The sequence below is a fragment of the Saimiri boliviensis genome, chromosome 8 (genome assembly GCF_048565385.1).
Source record: "Saimiri boliviensis isolate mSaiBol1 chromosome 8, mSaiBol1.pri, whole genome shotgun sequence".
Taxonomy (NCBI): Eukaryota; Metazoa; Chordata; class Mammalia; order Primates; family Cebidae; genus Saimiri; species Saimiri boliviensis.
The window spans coordinates 36823779-36844406 of NC_133456.1; the positions used below are offsets into that span (position 1 = coordinate 36823779).

At 38.4% G+C, this 20628-nt stretch overlaps 1 protein-coding gene across 24 annotated transcripts in view; it reads left to right on the top strand.

The window, feature by feature from the left end:
- ZBTB20 (zinc finger and BTB domain containing 20) overlaps positions 1-20628 on the top strand; it is a 790532-nt gene that overhangs the window by 689320 nt on the left and 80584 nt on the right. For 9 of the 24 annotated variants that reach the window (XM_074405344.1, XM_074405343.1, XM_074405340.1 and 6 more), the window contains one exon: positions 10420-10470. The exons of the other annotated variants lie outside the window; for them this stretch is intronic. The gene's annotated coding sequence lies outside the window, so the exon portion shown is untranslated. The remainder of the gene's footprint in view (positions 1-10419; positions 10471-20628) is intronic. 24 annotated transcript variants of the gene reach the window in all.

Genomic DNA, 20628 nt, shown 5'->3' on the forward strand with positions numbered 1-20628 from the left:
CTAACTCACTTGGAGGCTGAGGAAGGGATAGCTTCTTCTATCACTTCCTCCTCCTTCTTCCTCGCCCTTACTTTCACACATTTTTTTCTCCCTCCTCTAGGAAAGGAAGGAAAGCAGGAGGGATCTGATGGAGAGAGTCTTTGTGAGTTTAAATCATAGGAGATTAAGCTACCCTCACCTCAACCAAGTAGGCTGTAGTTTGACAACCTCCTATTGAGCAACAGCACAACCACGGAGCAACAGAAGAGCCAAAGGCATTTTTGATAAACCATGACATCTCTCCAGGGATTATTTTTAGTGGTTCACCAGCTACAAACAAGGCCCTGGCCAAAAACAAAGAGACTGGTTCTTTTCAGTCCCTGTTACCCACTTCATCTTCTCCTTTGCCAGCAGAGCCTAGGGTCCTTGTGTTAGTTAATCTGATTCCTTCCTTCAGCTTTCCTTTCCAAAATTATCCCTATCCCTCCCTCCAGCTCCAGTTCAAAGCTGCTTTGCACTGAGATAACTCTCTTGGAGTTGAAGTGGTTACAGCATCGAGGCATGAATGGCCTAACGCCTTTATGGCATGTTTGCATCTCAGAAGTGATGGGAAACGTTTTTTAACAAGGGGACTTTTCTTCTTGCAGGCTCAGAATCAGCCATGTTCCCAGTGTAGCTATACCCACCCCTTTCTTTCTTTCTTTTTTTTTTTTTTTTAAAGAGTTGGAGTCTGACTCAATCACCCAGCCTGGAGTATAATGCCACAGCCATGGCTCACTGCAGCCTAAAACTCCTGTCCTTGCATTATCTTTAGTCACACGTGTGATGTGAACTCAGAAAAGCAAACTTTCTTCCTGGGGGAAAGAGAGGGAGGCAATATACGTTTACATAGTGAATAAAACCCAGTATGATAGCAAATGGTCTCTCTTACGAAAATATGACACAATATTACTTTTTTTATATATGAAAATAAGTTTCTATCTTGGATAGCCAGGCCCTAACAAGTAACATTATAAGAGTATTATAAACAAATTTAAAGCCCAAGTGTTTTGTGGTAAGTCAGGGCTTCTACCTCCTATGAACTGTGGATATTTTGCAAATTTGAATAATCAGTCATCTTGAGTCTCCTCTGTTTTTAGAGTATTGAGGCTCAGATAGGACACAGATTTTCTTCTAGGTCACCAAACTCAACAGCAGAGCTGAGTCTGGGGCTCTCAGGCCTCTAGGGAGATCTAGCTGTTCTGTCTGATAGTTAGGGGAACTCCTAAGAGCACCTCCATGCACCCCAGCCAGCTTTTCTTTCTTCTGGTCGTTTCTCTTTAACAGTTGTTGCTCCTGCAATCACAGAAAAAAAAAATATTAGAACAAGAATCAAAGGGAGGCTATGGAGCATTATAGGAATATTAGCAACTGTTGAAAAGACATTTTGACCTATTTCTGTAGTTATCAATTTAAAAGTATTTGTTGCCAGGAAATGCACCGATGGCGGGTGGGCAGTTGGATTGCACCAGCAGCCTGTTCTCAGAGGCCTTCCAGTTACAGGAGGTGGTAATTCTAGTTAATAAAAGGGTAAACTTCAAACACATTTTAACCAAATCAAATTGTAGTGGGAAATATCATATTACTGATGTTCAAGCTGACTCGCAGCTGGTAACATTAATCAGTATATAGGCCCCAAATTCTGACTTTTCAGCCTTTTCAGATGAGTTTCTGGCAGCGAGAGAGTTCCCCAGGCACATTGTTATGTAGGAATAGGAGATTTTTAACTAACATAGGAGCTAGCGTAAATGAAGAATTTTTTTTATTCTCGTTAGACTTTTTATAAGATTGTCAGATATTCAAATAATATGTAACCAAGCCAAACTTCAGGTTGATAGGAAATCTAGAGCCAGGAGTTTTAATTTTTTTTGTTGTTTTGTTTTTTTCTGTGACATGTTGGCAAATGATAAAAGCAATTCACTCTGCTAACCAGAGATGCTGGGCAGAATTCCCCCAACACTGATTTCATGCCATGAAAAGCACATGAAGTCTGGCCTGGCAAGGCATGGTGAGGAGCACAGGCTTTGTGTCCTCCTGCTCCAATTTGAATTCTAGCTTAGTCCCTGCTAGCTGTGTGACCAGAGGACATTCACCTAACTTCTCTGAATCTTAGCATTCTCATACAAAAAACGGGCAAAATATCAACCATTCATGGTTGGTATAAAGATCAAATGACATAATATACGTAAAGAGATTCACGCATAAAGAAAAATAGTGCCAAACATGTACCAGGTGTTCAGAAGTGACCATTGTTATTTTCTTCCCTTTTGCTGCTATTGTGTGCACGGCTTTTCTTAAAAATTTTTTTCCCAATAAAATGCACAGCTTTTAATAAGATAATGAAAGGAAACACTGCTGGATACTCCACAGACTCATCTGGTCAGTCTTCTTTGAGTGAATAGTTGTTTGCCACCTCCTTTTGTCCCAGTTAAGCTTAGACTTCCCGTTATTAGCCTCTTCCCGGATCATACATCCAAAAGGACACATGGGATACATGATAAATCAAATAGCCCCCAGTAACACAGCCCCAAGTTGTATGAGCAGTGGTGAGACAAGGGATCATATTAGTAGCTAGAACCCTCCATCTGTCTTCCTTACGTGTCCTGCTCCACCTCACTTTGAATCAGGAGAGATGCCAGACACCTTTCTATAGGATTGCCTCCCACCTGGATTTTTTCCTAAACTTTTTCCATTGTGCCTGAGTCTCCATTTTCACGGAGATTAATTCTGATTTGATTTGCCTACACTTTTGATGCTCTAAAACCTTTTTATTGTGAGCAGGTTGTCTCAAATACTGTATTTGAGGATGGAAAAAGAAAACATTGCCCAAATGTAAGCACCATTGAATCAAGGAAACAGTAGTTTTTCAGTTGCATTATTTAAGGATCCAGACAACCTTGAATTCCTTACAAAAGCACATCAGTAAGGCTATCCTCTCTCTTAAAAAGGCACATACACACACACACACACACACACACACACACACACACACACACACACACCAACTACAGAAAGCTACTTTTCATAAGGTAAAGGACCAGAGTGTCCAAGAGGAATACAAAATGAAGAAAATGTTTCTGTAGGAAGAATCCAGACCTAGAAGCCGAGACATTCAAATTCTATTTTCCACAGCCATGGGAACTTTCTTCTTACATGGATCCCAGCATATCTGCCTCTCCCCAACTCCACTGTCACATCTAGAGAACATGGATTCCAACTCATACTCCTTAGGGGCTATCAGGAAATTTATTTGTTGCTGTTTTGAAAGACATTTTGATATCCATACCAAGAGCATTTTGCACGGGCCAAGTATTTCCCTCATTTTGGAGGATGGAGCCCTGAATTGTACTTCCCATCACTCTGGAATGGGTAAAAGACTGAACTTTTCACACTGGTATGGGAAGACAATGATGTATTATAGTGCCAACTTCTAACAAGGTGTTAATAATCATCTAAAATATCTAAAACTACTGCAGACCCATTGGCCTGGTCCATCATTCAGTTGACTTCCACTTTTATCCATGCATGTTTTGGTAAACATTAATTATGAGACAACCCAGTGTGAGAGGTGCTGTGGACACAGTGTGCACATCCCTCCCCTCCCTCCTTGCTAACCCTCCAATCCCCTAATGTACATCGATTGTAAGTTGACTTAAAATTTAGTACAGATCCTTTTTCTCTGTGCATTGAGTCATTTTAGTTTTCTGTGCATTGAGTCACTGTAGTATGTCTAGAAAGGGATAGTTCTATAGCCAGGAGGATTTGCTTCTTCTGAACTGCTAAAGCACCTATTTGTGTCTCCTGTGGCACTGATTACATACTGTCTTATACTAGAGCATGTTTATTTGTCTCCTTTTCCTGCCACTGCATAGTAAGCTTAATAAATATAGAGACTGTACTTACAGTTATATCCTTCTTAACACCTAGAATATACCATCAGAAATAAAAGATATAGTAGTAAATGTTGTGATTTTAATTAGTGAAATTAACAATGGCATGTGAGGTTTTGGAAAGAAATTACCTTTTCTGAATTCATAAATTTCTACCCAGAAGCACAGAGCATCACTCAGTTACATCAGAAAAACTTAAGGTTTTTTTTTCCAGTACATTATGTATATGTTTTATTCTTCCCCACTCTTGACATTTGCACATAGTAGGTTTTTAATAAATTATTATTGATGTATTAATTAAAAGTATAGAATAAAGTAGCGGTGTCCCACTTCTGTCTTTTAAAATAGTAATTTTGATTCTCATTTACTTCTTTATCTTCAGACCTTGTCTATTCCTACAACACAGATATCCTGGGATTTCATTCCAAGTGGTTTCTGAATTGAGCTTAGAAGTGGTCATGACTTTTAATTTGGTCTCTTTATCAGGCTCCTTACAGGGCAGAAGGAAAATCAGTTTTTTTTCTGTCTCCTCCTCTTCCTCATAGGACTGTGATATAGTTGAAAAGGACCTATATCTATGTAAAAATATTTTAATTCCTAGGATAAATATAGTATCAGATTCATAATGTTAGATTGAGGAAGATTTGGCATCCCAGCACACCAAATAGTTTTGTATACCCTGTTTCAAGCTTATCCACGGACCTGAGGGGTGAGGAGTTTATTACTCTAAGCTGTTAGGTTAGGTTCATGTGATCTGTACCAGCTACATTAACTGTGACCTCAGTCCAAAAGAGGTAGCTGATTTAATACGTCCTCTCCAGTCACACAAAAGCTTCACCATTACTCTCCAACCTGATTAGATGCTAAATTTCATCCACACAAAATGATCTGAAACCAGTCACCTTGGTGTTAGGTCACAGGAAGTGATAGCAAAGAATTCCAAAATAAATGCATTATTCCAGTTTTCCTTTGGTTCTTCCTCAAAGTCTGTCTCACAGCAGACTCGGAGAGCCAGTCCCTCCTCAGCTAGACATTCTGTTGAGTCATGTTTACTGTCCCCCTCAGAAAGGTTCCAAAAGCAAATGTAAGAGGTTGCCGAATGCAGGGACATGTGGCGTGCATGCTACTGAAGTGAGAGGCATAGCACACACCTGCTTTTTGGCTGTGGCAGGCCATCTTGACTGTGCCATGCCACAAGTTAGCATTTTGGATGAGCAATTGCCATTCTGTTGTTTTCTTCTCAACACATGGTGTTCAAAAACAGTTAAAAGAAAACTGTACCCATTTGCTCATCCCAGAAATCTAAAATTTCAAAGAAGCATGCCAAATTAATTTTCACATAATATTTTCCAAGCTTTTTCTTTGCACTGAGAAATGATATTTCACTTTTTGAACTCTTAGTGTCCTGGCCTGAGGTAAATGGGTACAGTTTCTCTTTAAATGGCATTAAACATATCAAAGCAGGATTATATCTGTCACCGTCTTTTTTTTTTTTTTCTAATGGAATCAAAATCCTTCAGGGAGTGTCCCAAATCCACATTAATGTCTTTGAGTGCTAATGTTTCCACTGGGACTTTTACATTAGCAAAATAGAAGTGTGTGGTTTTCCCCCTCCTCTCTCTGCCGTCTGTATAAGAGACAACTGCACATTCGTTATTCTCCATGGCCTTCAGCTAACCCATGTCAAGGTGGTAAAAGATGACTAGAGATTTTTGGTGCTCATGTTTTCTTTTCTACCCTTTCACTCTTTTGTGCCACTTGACTGGAAAGCTACTGTGAATGCTATTTCCAACATGGACAAATCTTTGGCATCCCAGCCATGAATCTTTGGAATCCCAGCATTTGGCCTGTTAAACAGACCAAACTGCAGTAGCCATCAATGCTGTTTTTACCCTTGGTTCTTACTGTGGAAAAATTAGACAAATCCCCAGAACTTTAGGATCTCACTGTAGATATTTTTGTCATTAATATTGGGATACCAGTCATGCGTCCTTTTTATTGCTGACACTTCCTGTCTACCTTAATCCCTCTTTTTTGTTCTTTAGCAAAGCAATTCAAATGGTATTTTGTCAACTCTTGATTATCAAGTGTCAGTGGAAGACTACAATGTCGTAGATAGAAAATAATTATAAATAATAAATAACTTTAACATAATGAATAATTAACCATCATAGTACATTTAATCTTAGAATGCACCTTTTTCTTGCATTTGAAAATGCTCTGGAAAATTACACTGTTTCTTGAATAATTGTTTTTATACGTAATGTAGAAGGGGCTAGAAAGCGCTACAGTATCCATCTCTGATCCCCATTCAGAGTTTTTCTTCTTTTAGCACCATCCTGCCTACTGAGGGCTTTAGTTCTAGAGCGAATGGAGAGAACCATCGTGGAAAGCTGGGAGGTGTCTTGCTCTTGAAGCTCACTCTTTTCATCATTTCACTTTCTGGAGCACTCTGGAGAACTATACTACTTCCTTAGACCCTCTTCCTATCCTTCCTCCTTCTTTTTCTCCTATACTTCTTCCTGCTTTTTCTGTTTTTCCTTTTCTTTTCCTATCCCTTGTGAAACTAGTCAAGGAACGTGAACTAGGGTGTGTGTTTGTGTGGATGAAGGGGCGCAGGGAGGAGGGGACTCTCCAAATGCTCCAGCTTGCCACGAGGAGAGAAACTCCATGTTTTCATTTAAACAGCTTTCCCCACATCTAGACCTTCATATATGAAAGAAAAATTCACTTGTTTTCCTTTCCACACTTTACAGAAAACAAGGTAAGTAGAGGCAGTGAGAATGCCAACCCTGGAGTTAAAATGAAGCAGACTATGTGCTCACCTTTAAATATTTTTAAAAATAAAACCCTGTCTACTGGCAATTAGGCCAGGTTTTTGTGGCTGTAGTGCATGATGTTTTCCTGGCATTGAAAGAGTTTAGGGGGTATTTTTGTATGTTTTTAGCATTAATTGTGTGATAACTTTGCAACATCAGGTAAATGGTCTTCTAAAATTTTTAAGAAATCCATATGAATTTTCTACATTAATATTCTATTTGGTGGATCCAGTGTTAGTTTGCTCATACTCATATATTTAAACATCAAGGTGGCAGAAAATGTGTGTTTATATTTGAATTGATTCTGCACATAACTTAGCACCATATAGTAGATATTCACTAAAAAGATTGCCAGTGGCATTCATTGTTGTTTCATCTTTGGGTTTCTGTTTTAGCAGGCTTATAGGCTTTGTAGATGGACGACCTGGAATTCAAATATGGGTGCCATAAATTACTTTCTAGCTTTGTGTGTCTGGTCAAAATACACTCTTGCTATGCCTCAGTTTCTTTACCAGAAGAAATGGAAGCATAATCTCTGCTCTGGAGGATGTTTATAAGGATTAAATGAGATAATTTCTGTAAAGAAACTAGCATAGTGATAAAATGTGGTAGACACTCACATGTTATTTTTCTCCTTTCTTCTTTTTACGAAATGCTTGGGTAATATGATCACTTCTTTGGTCTTAAGCTATTACTATTAGCGATTTTGCTCCATAACAAGGTTGCTTGAACTAATTATGTTCGTTAGGTTTTAGCTACTCAATTTTTGTTCATCTCAAAGGAAATCATTGTGCTTTGCCATATACTAAAATACAACTGTAAGTGAAATGACTTGGAGATTAAGTACAGTCATCCCTTGATATCCAATCAGCAGGGGCTTGGTTCCAGGATTCCCCATCCCACTCCGCCCCATCCCACCCCACAGATACCGAAATCAGCAAATGCTCAAGTCTCTAATATAAAATGGGATAGTATTTGCATATAACCCATGCTCATCCTTCCATGTACTTTAAATCATCTCTAAGTTACTTATAATACCTAATGCAATGTAAAATCTATGTAAATAGCTATTACACTGCATTGTTTTTTGTTTGTGTTGTTTCTCATTGTTGTGTCATTATTTTTTATTGGAGGGTTTTTTTCCCAAATATATTCAATTAGTGGATATAGAACCCATGGATACAGAGGGCCAGGGGGCCAACTACAAGTGCATTGGATCTGAAAGAAGCATGACTTAGCAAGGTTCTCTGCCTATTCCTGGCTTCATCCCCATCCTCAACCTCAGTACCCTCTCAGAGACTGGGCAGAAGGAAAGCAGCAAGGCCTAGAGAGCTCTGTTTCTGAGCCACTGTGTTAGGACATGAATTTAGGATAGATTATAAAGGGGAAAAAAATCCAAATGCACAGGACAGCTGAAATCCAATCTTTAGATGTGGGGTACCAGAAACGTTCCAGATTATTTCCAGTGTCAAACTAAAATATAATGCAAGGTTTATGCCTTCTCTCAAGATTCAAAATTAATTATTGTGATTTGTATTAATCCAATGGGAATTAATTTGACTACTTATTTAAGAGGTTGTATTGTAGACGTAAAACAACTATATTGTTAACTCTTTTGAAACAGCACAAACTATGTCTAATGTTACATTTTTTACTTTATAATACTTGCACATAGAGTTCAGTAAATATTCGTTCACTGAACAAACGAATCTAGTCAATGGCTTCTTGGCCATGATAGTGAAAATGCTACTGCCCAGGGTCCTATTTTTACTACCCAGCAATATATTTTATACATACTTATCTATATCTATAGTTCTGTCTCCCTCCCTGTATCCTTTTTGTGTGTCTATACATAGATATATAATTATTTAAACAAAATGCCTTGAAAGACCCAATTCCACTGGATCTTTGAGTGCCCAAAATCCATCTGTAGATTCATTACTGCTAGAATTGCCAACCACACAATTAGCCTCTATGGCCATTGGCAAGTCCTCACTTTCCTCATTTACCAAATGACTAAAAGATCTCTAAGGTAAGAAACACTTCCCACTCCTGAATTCGATTCTTTCTCTCTCGTGAGATATCACATATCTTTTTGAGAGGTATTCTATTGTTTGAACTTAGCACAAGATTTTTTTCCCTAATGCAAGAATCACAAAAGAAGTAATTTGTGATTCTGCTAGGGGGCTGGGGACATGTACTTGCTTTTAAAACTCTTCAGGGCAAACACTGAGATAGGTGTCTTTTCATTTCTGTTACTTTAACACTGGGACTCTACATGGTAGGGCCAGCCAGACCTCCAGAGGAGCCTGCCTGGTTTCTGTCATTCCCCCACCTGCCCAAAAAAAAAAAGACTGAAATCGACTCAGTTCCCCACTTCTGGGCACCTTCAGGGCACTTCCTCTTTAGTGCAGATGAGGCCTGTCCCTCCCAGTCTAGCTCCATAGATGCTTTTCTGGTGTGCTTGATGTTAATGACATAGTCTGCTTCCGTCAGCCTTACCATTTCCGGAGTGGGGTGTTTCTTGGTAGTTTGCATTTTTTTATTTTAATACCTGCATATTTGATGTTGTGTCTGATAGAGTCTGATTGTCCCCATTGTGAAAGTGGTTTTTGTGTCATTAATATGTTGATTTGGTTCATAAAAGTGAGAGTAAACTGCCAGTATGGTATAGTACTTTGTTGGGGGGAAGGGGATTCTCTCTTTCCTTTTCTCTTCTTTTTACAGGAAGAAAAAGGCCTCAAATTGTGCCTTTTGGATTATCTTGTTCTCTTTTTACATTTGAATTTCAAAATCCCCTTTAAATGAAAAAATCTCAGGGTTTCCATATGACAACTGCCTTTGGGCATGCCCGTCCCTCACCCCCATGACATTATGGCTGTGGGCACCTCTTCCTTTCGGCTCTCTGTGAATATTCTGTGTCCTTGGCCCTCTCCCAGAGTCACATTGACATTCAGACAACAACCTCTCCCTTAGTTGGTGCTCCTTGATTGCCAAAACCAGTGCTCTGCCTCTATTGCTTTACCTCTGTAACAATTACTCTGCACGTTCCTGAAGAAAAATAAAGTTTTAACATTTAATTTCTTACACAATAAATTTTGATGAACACCCAAGTATTAGATGTGGATGAGTGCTGAGGGGAAGACCCAGACAGCAGACACCAAATCTTATTTTTGGAGACTATTTACAGTATAAATGTGTAGCACTTGGAGGCGGGCAAGTCTTGCACATTTGAATAAAAGAGGAACAGAGTTGTTGTCTCATCTGTGTCAGGACCTTCTCCTCTTCGGTCTGCAATGCAGTCCCGCTTTGGCTTAATTAATCCATTAAGCTCTATCTTAACCCTAGTCAGCAATGATCGAGGGGCTCACCGGAGCCATCTAGAATGGGAGAAATTAGATGGATAATGATTTTTGTGCTGATGATGTGTTCTGTCTTTTTATATAGTTGATCCCGTGAGGGACATATTTCTTTGGTGTATTCCTGCTGATGTTCTCAAGACAGATATATTACAGAGAAATAAATCAGACTGTGAGACTTTGCTAGTGTCTAATTCTTGGTGTGTAAATTTAGTGTTCTAAAATCAAAGCTGTTTTTAAAAATACAGTTTTATCAATACAATATTAAACAATCAGGAGAGTGAGAGAAATTTGGGAAACTCTCATTTTGGTATTATTTCTTATTACTTTCAGATGTTGCTGTGGAATATTTATGTTAATAGTCTTCTGATTCCTTCCTCCTCTGTGAGTAAACTGTTTAAGATGGTTCCTCCTCTATCGAATTCAACAAGTGTTTAGTGATACCTATCACGTGTATAGCAGTTGACAGTTCTCAAAAAGCATGAGACCTAAATGGCTTTATATATCTTAAAGTAACAAAAAAGGAGTTTTTTTAGTGTTTGTTTTTCATACCAATTTGAAATCAAGACTTAAAAGTTGCAAGGCAATAAATAATCAAACTGTATTAAATACCATATTTTTGCTGCCATTAAAACAGTTTATAAACAACTACAATATACAATTTAAAATGCAGTATTTTTTCTGAAATGTGCGGAAAGGTGGACGGAGTGGTTCTTACCTTGTTTTAGAGGGTTAACAGTTGGCTAGTAATCATCTTGGAAATCTCTCTGGCATAAGTGAGGTTTAAGTTATCATTTAAATGAAGGAAAGATGTTCTTCAGTGCATGAGGGATGATTCCATAGATGCAGGCTTATGTGGAAAAAGTTCAGAGATGGAGAGGGAGTATTCTCAGTGGAAAGAAACCAGAAGACAAAAGTGACTTGCTTTGTGGATTAAGGTGAGCCTTAGTGGCCCAGGCGCTGACAGGTTAGACAAGCAAACCTCCAGGAGGCTTTCAGTGCTGGGAGTCTAGAATACACAACTGATCTGAAGTAGGATAGAAATCCACTGGAGGACTAAAGAGGGGGCTGTGACAGTCAAACCACTGAGAATATGTTTGGAGTGAGGAGGCAGTTTTCATATCCTAGGTACAATGTGATTAGGAGCTGGCCAAGAATATTAGTTAAAAAAAAGATATATTTGAGTTAATGTCATCATAAGAAAATTTCTAGATTTGATAAGTGGCTCTATATGAGAAGCAATATTTTAAAATATGAATGTTTAGCAGAAGATTGGGCCATTGGATGTGTTGAACTGTGGTTATACAGAATTTGTTTAGCAAAATTATTTAAAAGGAAAGAGAGAATGCTTTTTATCATATGGATTTTGAGGAGCTAGCACCCATCTAATTAGAGATATTCTGAAGAAAAAGCGTTATCTAAGTTAACTAACTTAGTTAACCCTAACTAAAAGAGGTAGGTTATGAGAAAAGATGAATAAGTGCATTAGCCCCTCAGATGCATGAGAATAAGAAGAAGGAACTATGGCCTTAAGATGATTCTTTGAGGGACAACATATTGAGGAAAAACAAAAGGAAATATTGAGGAAATAAATGAAAAGGAGAAGACTGAGCCAAGATTATAAATTATCGGAGCCAAAGACAGAGAAAGAAGTCACTTTGAGCTTTTTAGGGTAAAAAAAGCAAAAAACAAAAAAGGGCTAGAAGGAACTTTGCAGGATTGTCTCAGCCAATATCCAAATTTTGTATATTGGGAAAAGGAGATCTAGAAGACAGATGTGGTCCAAGGAAGAAGAGCCAACATGTAAAAGAAATAAGACTTCAAGTGCCCCTTCACCTCTGCTGTGCTGCCTCAGTGGGGGCTTGCAAATGCTGTAAGTTAAGCAAAGGACAGCTAAATTTGTAGAGGGCCATGCTGACACAAACTGGCATGTGTAATTCCGTTGCCAAGAGTAAGGAAGAAGATGATATTAAAATCTCTGCCACTGCTTCAGCTGTGGACAGGGTGGTCAGCTGAAGAATTAAAGGTTTTGCGAATTTCAGAGCAACAGCTTATTGGCTGCTAAATATCAGAATCACGTACATAAGAGGGCATTCAGATATACAGCTACACAATTATGTAATGGTTTTCGACTTGGTCCTTAATATGCAGGGAAAATTCTAGGGTTGTCTGCCAAATTAAAATATTAAAATTATACTTAGACTTAATCGATTAAAAAAAAGACAGAAACTGAAGAATACTTCACTCTGTCCTAAAATGAAAGGTTGGTTTGCTTCGCATCTTGACCAGCTTTATTCAGAATGACAGTAAAAGGAGTTGGTCAGTGCCATGGTCCAGAAGATGTGCCATGCCTTGCTTACTAGATATTTTTTAATTGGCTTCTTTTCTTTAGGAAGACCTCCTAAATTTGACCTAAGTAAAGACCATAAACTTGAGCCCATGCTAACTACACTGTAAGATCGTTCAGGGAATGGGGGCTCTGTGCAGTTGTGACATGTTGAACGGGGCTCCCCTGCATAATGTGATCCCTGTCTTTAGGAATAGCGCTTTGCTCCCATGTTAATACATTCTGGAAATTACTCAAGAGGCAGCTTTGGCATTAGAATAGCAACTTTCAAAGCAGTGAACGTCAGCACTTCTATTTCTCCTTCTTTTTGGCGTGCATTACATGAAGCTGGAAGGACTAATTGGCTAAATGAAGGGACTCAGTGTCGCAGAGTTGAAATCCTGGCATGTAAATGGAGAGGTGGGGAGAAACTTTGCATGCATATCTATATGGCCTCCCTTTGTGAATTATCATAATAGAAGTGGTTCTGCCCCTTCTCTAGTTTCCCTGCGAGATGAGTTGGGGTGTGAAGTGCATGGCACAGAAATTCACTATGCTTTGTATATATGATTACTTGTCTCTGCGTGCATCTTTTCCACTCCTAAATTGCATGTTTACCCAAAGTTGCTGAATAATACATTGTTTCAAAAGATGTGCCCCTGAATTAAGGTTGTTATATGACAATTATAATATGACCGTGTACAGCTAACTACTGTAAAGAAAAAAAAACCAGTAAGTGGCATTTTCAAAAGCAAACAGGGAAATCACTCATTTATTTTATATGTGTTAGATTTGCTTCCTTGACCTCTGCCAAGCATTGATACAGACTAATCAATAATGGGATCAAACTGTTCACATGAGATTGGTTCCCTATGACAGCAGTCAACTTGGCATGTTGAATGTCTCAGTCATTGTATCATACGTATACTTTTTGTGAAAGACTATTTCAAGATAAGCTCTACAGTTTATTTTTAACTTTTATGAAAAGCCAAAGCCTAGAACTCTTCTGGTTCACCTGTCCTGCCTTCTAGTAGCATGTTAACTAAATTGTCACAGACAAATTGGGATCAAATGTATTTCACAAAACTTACAGTGGGACATCAGAGTATTTCATGTGAGGATTTAACATGTCCTGAAGTATGTAAGAATTTTATAACTAAACTCAATGCCTCATACTTCTTAAGCCCCCTTTTAAAATATTTATTCTGAGTTACAGATAAGGAAGATTTATTAACACATCATCTTACTGATGAACCATTATCAAATTCTCTCTTAATATTTTGGGCAAACAAGGAAAGGAAGGTTCTTTGGCCTTTGCTCTAAACCCTTGCTAAGCTTTTCTCATTTCCATTAAGTATGGAACTTTGGATTCCAAGGTTGACATAAGACAGGATGAATATAAGTCATCCATTTCTTTGTTAACTTTTGTAAGCATTATTTGTAAAGCACATTTTATGCTTAGTTAAGTCTATGAGAGCTGAGCCTGACACACCAGAGTGACGTTCTGTAGTATAAACACCTGAAAGACTAGTAATTGTTAAACCGTTGATCAGTGAGAAAATCACTTGAGCCCACGAGACACCATTGTACAAAATTTTGTGCTTTAAGAGTGTTCCATGGAAGCTTGACTCTGAAAGAGATCCTTAGTGGCTGAGTTGAAAGCTCAGAAATTTTAGACATTGGTTAAACCAAATTTGAGAATGCCAGATTTAATTTAAAGGCTAAATATTAAAATGTTGCCCCCTGAATATGGGAGAAAAGGGCTTGCCTGGAGAAGAACATGGGTAGAGCTAGGCCCTCACAGCCAAATGATGGAAAATGCCCTTTCCCTGTTGCCTTCTACCCAGGAGGGGTAAGGTACACTTTGACTCTTTTGCCAATCATTGGTCATGCTGCCGTAAAGGTAAAGGTGACTGATCCAAAATATATATAACACTATTTCTTTCAGTAGCTTAATGATATTTCATTCAACTCATCAGTCAGTAAATAAGAACGCACAGGTGTCATTCTCCTCAAATGAGAAACGGAAAAACTGAGGCTCTGTAAGATTCGGTACCTTGCTGAGTGTTACCTAAATAATCAGTGGTCACATCAAAACCAGAAAGCAGTTTGATGTCTAGAAGCTACAGAATGTTATTTTCAGGACCAAGTGGAACAAGTTATGTTCAGTTTGATTTTTTTTTTTTTTTTTTTTTTTTTTTTTTTGCGATGGAGTTTCACTCTTGTTACCCAGGCTGGAGTGCAATGGCGCGATCTCGGCTCACCGCAACCTCCGCCTCCTGGGTTCAGGCAATTCTCCTGCCTCAGCCTCCTGAGCAGCTGGGATTACAGGCATGCGCAACCATGCCCAGCTAATTTTTTTTTTTTTTTTTGTATTTTTAGTAGAGACGAGGTTTCACCAGGATGGTCTCGATCTCTTGACCTCATGATCCACCCGCCTTGGCCTCCCAAAGTGCTGGGATTACAGGCTTGAGCCACTGCGCCTGGCCTCAGTTTGATTTTAATGCATTTCAGAATCTGGACATCTTAAAAAACATCTGATTGCATCCTATTTTTTCTGTAGATCTCTAGAAAGGGAATTACAATTGGGGGTGAAGGGTAAATCTGTTTTCTGACAATGGCATGCCTTTGTTCTTACCATCTCATCAGCTGAATTGAGAGAAAATTGATATTCCATGTCAAATTCATGTAAGGCAAGTAATGCCCTGTTGCAGTATAGTCATAAAATATACTTTCTTGCTGTGTGTTCATAAAGTCCAAATTCACAGCCACAAGGTTTGTAGATGTTTGACACCAGAGAAGTGGCAGCAACAACTCCAAGGGGGCCTCTGTCCTTTGTTTTCTAAGAGTGGCTTCTAGGTGAGCTTTGAATCCCATTGTGAGAATTCCAGGAGGAACAAAATAGGAAAGCCACAGCCTGAGCAGACGATGTAGTGGTCTAAGTAAAATGTAGTTGGTCTTTCATTTCTCTTCATTGTTATCCTCTATCATGCCTGAGTTAGACAGAAGAGCTGATTTAAATAGTGTAACAATTCCTCGAAACTTCATCTACTTGTATGTTCAACAGGGCTGGAGGGAGGCTACAAAAGAAACTCATGGAACAGAGCGATGCTTGTGCTTGGTTCATGCCTTGTAGCAGATTAGTCTTTGGGGCCATTCCATGGGAGACTGCACTAAGATACGGCCAGAAACAAAGTGAGGTGGAGGGAGACGGAGAGATGGGGTGATGTCAACCAGATGAGGGACATTGGAGGAGAGAGAATGTTTTCCCTGAAAGGCTCACCACCCACAGAGAGTTAAAAAAAAAATCTGTAGTCTTAAAATAACTTTAATGTCTTATTTTTTCCTTCACCAGGAAATTAACATTCAGAAAGTTATGTTTTTGAATGTGTCCTGATGTATGTCTAAATCAGGAGTACATTTTTATGGCTAGGTTATAAACCCTTAATAATAGTGAGGAGTTAAAATGGAATGCCTTCAAATGATAACCTATACCTACTGCAGGCTTGAAACTCGATTAGCCCAGCTATTAAAACCAGGAGGACAAACTGTTTCTTCCCTGGATTCAAAAGCTGTTAGGCTACGGTGTGACCCAGTACAAAAGTTTTCTGAATCTCTCTCCACTTTACAAAACGTCGGCTCATTGCTGCCGTCTGCAGTGAAGTTGTTTACAGCTCTGTGCTAAGTGGAAAGTTCAAATCAATTATTGTCCATTAGAGTTTAGGTATAACTGATGAAATATCCCCAGAGGAGTATTGTAAATGTATCAAGACGTCCTTCCCCATTATAGAAATGGGGACGCATAGTGAATTACTTACCTTCTCTCTTACCCTTAATGCCTCTGAAAGGCTGCTGGGCAGACAGAGCTCATCTTGTCTTGCTGGGCTTTAAAGTGAGAACTTTACCATTTGGTGAACATGCGTAGTGAGCTGGCGAAAAGTTAATTTCAACTCTCTAGACTCTCTTGTGGACATAAAGGCCTAAGAAACAAAAGATAGGAAAAACCCTAAGAATTAATTAAAGCCAAAACCCAGAAGTTCCCTGGTAATCAAGTTCTTTTAGAAATATAAGATTCTTATTAACAATCAGATGAGAAAAGCTTTGACGCCAAGTCTTTAGCAAATGATAGTATGGTTTAACGCCAAATAATTTGTGCTTTCTTTCCTCAAACTGGTTCTCTACAGTTGTCTGTATCTGGCTTTAGCAGGACAGAAAAAGAGACCCACTCACTGCTCAAGTGCAAGAGAGATGGCTCTAATTTTCCAGAATCTGTTATTCAGTCATAGTCTCTAATAGTGACTATTACCCCATAAAGGCCAGAACTGAGGGAAGAAGAGGGTCCAATTTGCAATCTTCTATAACACGAGATGAAATAGAAGGTGTTTTACCTCCTTTTAGAGTTGTCTTTACTCATTCTCTTTCCCTACTTGTACCCCAGAGCAATTCCTGTGCCCTAGAGACCCTAGGGCTGAAATGCTAGGGACTTGTTTTGACATGGGAAGACTGGATAGTATTCTTCAGAGTGCAATGATTTTTCAAAAACCCAAGAAATTACAGACAAAGATCAAGGAGACATCATTCTCCTGTATCAACCTTTCTTTCCCATATGTGCATAGGTGAGCAAGACACCTTTTTATTCATTCAGCTCCAATGGGTGCCCTACAGGGAAGCAGTGGAACATAATTCCAACCCAGACTGCCAATCATAATGGGGATAAGAAGCATCTTTAAAATGCAACACTGATTTCTTTGTGTTTCTTTAACACCAAGGATAACTCCAAGGATGTTTCTTTCTGCTGACAGCTCTGTCCGTGGTGCTAAGTAGGAAATTGTCTGTATTTCCTCCTTGTGGCCCATATGGCTTACCCCCAGCTCTCCTGGGCTTCCCAGTATCTATCTATAGAGATGCTAATAGCTATGCAGTAAATCTAGTTGAGATTAAAACAATGCTCTCAGGATATTTACCAAGTCAGATTTTCTTCTAGATCACTCAGGTAATGAGAGTTTTCATGTTGCTTTGTACCTCTATCTAGGTAAGTCTATTGCTTTTTTTTGAAGTTTGCAAGAAGTCCATTGGGACCTACCTTTGATTACTAAACCAATACTTTTTTAACCAAATTCTGTACTGTAAAAACTGTCACTAACTCAAAGAGAACGATCTGGGCCATTCGCACCCAGTTCCCCCTCCCCTTAACTGTACATCTACTCACAAATCACCAGTTTCTAACAATTTATGATATTTAAAGATTTATCCAATTTATTTCCCACATTCATAGTAAGGGCCATTGGACTGGTGCATTCAGCATGCACACGGTATGTTTCTCTTCTTTTGGATTTCATTTACTCTATTTGGTGAATCAGTTGTTTTGGCAATGTAGATTGTATAATTGTTTCCTCTTGGTGTTTTAGGAGAATTATTTTATATGCTAAGTGTGAGATTAAAACTTAGTGATTAAAGTCTAAATTCTGTAAAATAATTAAAATTATACAAAGAGAACGGCCCTCAGATTTGTCCTGTGTCTTAATGACAAAATGCCAAAGATGTACAGGTCCTTATCTTTCTTCAATGGGAGTACAGCATCTGGGTTCCACCCTTGAAAAGCAGCCTCAATGTGATAGCATTAAATATATACCCACAGTACCAAATGTGTGTTTAGAGTTATTTTCCTGCCCCATTACTATGTGTTTAGTCAGTCCTTTCTCAGATCAGCTTCCCTGTTCTGAAACCCAATTTTGCTTGCCCTTTGCTGACTACTAGCCAGCAAATCCAAAGACTGCTAATATACTTGCTCAGATTTAAGGAGCAGTCCTGGTTTTCAAGTTTCTTGTAGCCATTATTTGTGTTCCAAATTATTGCACTGTGTCTGTATTAGTTTTCTGTTTCTGAAAGTAAACTCCATGTATTTCAAGGCAGCACAGTTTCTTTTTTATATTTTTCAGGGAACTGGTGTTTTTAATGTCATGTGAGGACAACATTACACAATGGATCTTTGGCAGGGATACACAGAAATGAATACCGTGTGCGAACAAACATTAAATGGCAGTCTTAATTACAGAGTTTGATTCTGTTGTTTTTAATGCCCTTCAATTTTATAATTTGATGGAAAATGCATCAACACAGCTATTTTCTTTCTATCCTAAATGATTAAAGATTGATATACCCCCAAACCACAGTAGCTTGTTAGATCTGGTTAATCAGGTAGGTCTTACATTTCATCCACTAGAGGGCAGTAGGGATACACATCCACACCAACCAATATGTGCAACATATGGTCGATGTGGAAACATAGTAGCCATAGCTTTCCTGTGTATGAAAAATTCCCATTACAGTGTTGCTTCACTTATAATTATATTGAAAGTAAACACTAATTCACAGACGGAATACGCATATTTTATTTCAACATACCCCACTAGTGTTTTGTCTATTCTACTTTAAAATGCCCTGAGTAACAAAACTACTATTTCCCTTGGGAAGCTATATCAAAACCCAACTGTTCTCACTGCTTGATTTTTTTTTAATATACTCAAGATCTATTAGTCTTTCTTCTAGTTCATTTAGAACTCTATTGCAATCTATTCCATTTTTCCTTATAATAAGGCTAGTTCCATTCTGGAAAGCAAATGTTTATTGAGAGCCTATTGTATCTCACTAAGTGAATGTATGGCCACAACTGACAAGGGTTGCAGTACAGTATTTGAATAAATTTGCATGTCTCAGAAACCTAAAGGAGAAGCTATCCTAGGTCAAATGTCAGAAGAAAAGTTGGTCTCAGTTCTAAAATGAGTAATAACCATAAAGCTGTCACAGCTTGGGGATATGTTTAGTTGTATGTAGATTTCTGTATTGAAATTCAAAAAGGTATCAGGAATGCCTGGTAACATCAGATAACACCTAAAGAATTGTGAGGTATGCAGCTGACACATCAGTGGGTTCATGCCAAGCAAATGACCTGGAAGTTTACTAATCAAAGTTGATCCTTCTTCCTTTCACAGCTGATGGTCAGATTAGCCCACAAGTTTCAGAATCTATACTGAGAATCATTATACACACTTATGAAGGATAGAAAATGGGTTTGTGAGTTTCCCCAAGGCAGCCGTACCTTGATTATGTTGCATGTCTATTTTCTGTCATCGACTTTTTGGGTCCAATCTTGGTCACTACACACCATGGGAAAGCGATCCAAGTTCATGTGCAATACTCTGCTTTGCATCATTAGTTTCTTGGCATATACTTTGATTATTAAGTATCTGAAGGGGAGGGTAGAAGAAATCCAAGCCAAGAAAGTTCCTTTAAGGCTAGAACTCACAATTACACAGTTGTTTAAAAGTCCTTTTTTCCTTTACATTAAAGACAGAGCAAGATTTTTTGCTCTATTGAGTATATTCATCTGGAAGGATTTCCATAAGGCTGTCCCGATCACTAAGAGCAATTCCCAGATAGACGTGTATGCAAACAAGAACCGTTCAGAATCCAAGAGCCAAATTTGAACACTGCAGAAATTCCAGAAATGATACTGCCTTTTATATTAACATTCTTTGAGCCTCTGTAGGAAGTAACCTATTCTTCAGAGTTTTCGAAATAAAGTACTTTCTTTTGCCAATTAAGAGAGCAAGAATGTGGTTTAGTAGATTGTGGTTTCATTTTCTTGAGGAAAATAGTAGGGAGAGTTACAGAATCTTCATGGAAGTCTACACAATACCATATCCCAGGCTTTCTATCACAAACAAAGCTTAGATTTGAAATTTATGTCACCTGTAATAAAGTCCACACGAGTATTTTATGTGGAGGTAATTAAGAGCAAATGTGCAACAGCCATTTTTGTGTTTTTGTTTGTTTCAAAATACCAGAAGTGATTAGGCCATATTATGAACTAATTACTTACTTAATTTATTTAAGTTGAAACGAGTTTTTGAGTTATACAAGGGCCAGAAACAAGAACTCATTAATCCATTCTGCACATCACTGAAAGGGACAAAACAAAGAAGTTAATGCCTTTATTTTATTATGTTACAACACACTAATATTTTGAACACTGATGAGGATCCAAGTGGTCAAAACATCTGTATTTGGTAAGAAAATAAAACAAACTCTTTTTCCACAACTATTTGGTCCTTTCAGTGGTGTGCTGAAATTCGGAATGAATTACCAAAGGTATTAAAATGGTGTGTCCTTTTTAGTACATTTTCCTATGGAGTTTGAAAGATTCTTCAAACATA